Genomic DNA, 3,031 nt, shown 5'->3' with positions numbered 1-3,031 from the left:
AAGTGGAGGGACAGCTGGACTTTGGGGATCTTCTCTTTAGTGTTCTGACAGATTCATGGCATAGCTTGAAAAAATTTCATTAATTACTTAACCTCAACTATTCTTGCAAAATACCCTTTAGAACTTGAATAAGCTTCATTAAAACTCAGTGATTCTCCCTGGTCTGAAAACCCCCTTCATTTTACAGATGAGAAAACTGATCCAGAGAGGATGATTTGATTAGAGTAAATACAATGAAGTCCTTTTGGCACTTATGTAAATAAATCTCTTTGAATGGTCCTGAAGCAAATTAACTTCTAAAGCATTCCTAAGAGTAAATGTGATTAAGGTGGCATTTTACTAGGCTGTATTGTGTTAGTTCCTTTGTTGTATCACTGAGTATGGCACCACGATCTTTATATTTATGTCATTCTTTGTAGTTTTCTCAGCCCTTCCCCTGTATCTCCAACAATACCAAGATTATGTATGGGTTAGTTGCTTAAAGTCAGTCAGTGACACTGAGGACAGATTTGAGAAAGTCTGTCCGGATGTGAAAACACAGGAAAATATGATTTTCCCAGAGGTATCCCGATTCTTTTTGTCTAGTGGCTTGTTAAAATTAGATTACTCTGAAAAGATTAGCTTTTTGCAATTTCATTCATTTATCCAACAAAGATTTATTGACCATGTACTATTTGTAAGATTTGTAAGGCACATAAATTGGAAGGCATTAGTGAACATAACATAAAAACAAAGGTAAAATATCTCTTACTTCATGACATTTATATTCTAGTTGGAGAATACATGATAATCATATAATACAAATAAATTATATAATATATTAGCTGGCAGTAAGCACTATAGAAAATAGAGCAGCATGAGGGAGTCAGGAATTGGAAAAAAGGGTGGAATTTTAAATAGAGTGGTTAGAAAAGTCCCCATTGAGAAGAATGACATTTGAACAAAGACTCAAAAGGGGTGAGGGACTTTCATGTGTGTATTTGGAGGAGGAACATTAGACTATATTTGGGTTTACTTTGGAATTTGAAATTTAATTTTAGAGGTATAATTTATAGAATAAAATGAACCCATTATAATTGAAGCTTTTGATGAATTTTGACAAATTTTGTTACCACCATCAAAACCAAAATGTAGAATATTTCCATCATCTCCAAAAGTTTCTTTATTTTCCATCCCAGTCAATCCCCACATTTTACCACTAGCCCTAGGTAATCACTGACGTTCTATCGCTTCCTATATCTCAGATTAGTCTTCCTAGAGTTTAGTACAAATGAAATTACTATTAAATTTGTGTTTCTTTGTATTGGTCTTCATTTGCTCAGCATAAATGTTTTGTGTAGTTCATTTTGTTGTATATCTCAGCATCTCACTCCTTTTCATCACAATGTCATATTTCATGAGAGAGAGGTGAGAAACATCGATCAGCTGCCTCCTGCAATGTTCTAGCCAAGGATTGAACCCACAGCCTGAGTAGCTTCCCTGACTGGGAATTTGACCCCAAACCTCTTGGTGCCCAGGGTGATGCTCCAACCATCTGAGCCAACCAGAAAGCTGTATATCTGCTTACTTGTTGATGGACATTGTGTCATTTCCAGGTTTTCATAGCCTGATTCACATCAGGCTGCTATGGATGTTCAAGACAAGACTGTGAGGACATATATGTTTATTTCTTTTAGATACATGGGAGGAGATATCTTCTTACATCATTAGAAATTGCTAAGCTGTTTCAAAAGTGTAAGGCCTTGAGGAACTGCTACTGCAGTCCTTTCAAGGACATGCTCTGGAGTTTTTCTACATACATCCACAGGTTGTCCCATCCATGAATTCTGTACACACTGAAATCCTGTTTTTGTTTTTACCAAAAAAAAAGCACCATAAAATCCTATGATATATGGTAAATCACACTTTGAAAGAATTTCCAATTCAGACATAATTTGCTTCCGAAGTTTCAGTGTGATATCTAGTACTATGACCTTCACAACCAGTGTTTTCTCACTTGGGACATGATATGCATTGAAGACTGTACCTCCATTGCCATGACCAAGAGTGCCCCAGTATCGTATGTCTTGTGTATTCATCTGGCCATTGGCTAATATTTATTTCAGCTCAGCAGAAGCCTTCTTTAAGCTGTTGCTTGGAAGCACATCTGAGACTGCTGGGCTACTGTGATGAGAAGGTCCAGCCCGGATATCCACCTTCGGGCCATGTATGTCCTGTTCCCCAGGAGGCTTTCAGACTCTTGGAAATACCTGTAGAGGCTCTATTAAGTGTCCATTTACTTGCTGTTGCATTGCTATGGAATAATAATATGTTAGCACTGCCTTCATCACTTCTCACAGTAATTTGAGAAGTTCCTTCTTACTATAAGGAGGGTCAACCTTTTTGCTCTATTCAGGCCTTTAACTGCTTGAATGAGTGGTACATCTAGGAGGACGATTTGCCTCACTCAGTTTATCAATTCAAATGTTATTCTCACCCTAGAACGACCCATAGTCACATCTGCAATAATGTTCGACCAAATATCTAGGTACCCTGTGGGCCCAGTCAAGTTGACACAAAACTAACCATCACACCATGGTAGAAGGGAAACTAACTGCAAGGAAACACTTCTTAATTTATATTAGGGCATGGCATACTTAAATGGGCAAATTTCAATTAATGGGATAATGTAGCTATATAAACATTTATACTGGGGATTATACATACATACATACATACATACATATTGCTGTGTACCATTAAAAAAAAAACTTTTATTCAGGTGAAACTCCATTGAGTGGTGACATGTTCACCAGACTGACTTGGTTAAAGAAAACACTTTGAAATTGTAATGACTAGGGCAAATGTCTTAAAATCTTTGAGCAACTGGTTTAGAGAAGAATATTCCAAATTTTTATAGTGTGCCCTGCTGCCCCCAAAGCTAACAAAAAGCCCTGATCAATCTCTAAGCCTCTCAGATGCCTCTTCTAGAATTGGTCAATTCCTTCTGCCTGCACCTGACCTCCTACAAGGTTGTAGGGGGTGGGGCAGA

Source organism: Myotis brandtii, unplaced genomic scaffold, assembly GCF_000412655.1.
Source record: "Myotis brandtii unplaced genomic scaffold, ASM41265v1 scaffold285, whole genome shotgun sequence".
NCBI lineage: Eukaryota > Metazoa > Chordata > Mammalia > Chiroptera > Vespertilionidae > Myotis > Myotis brandtii.
This window is presented reverse-complemented; position numbering follows the sequence as displayed.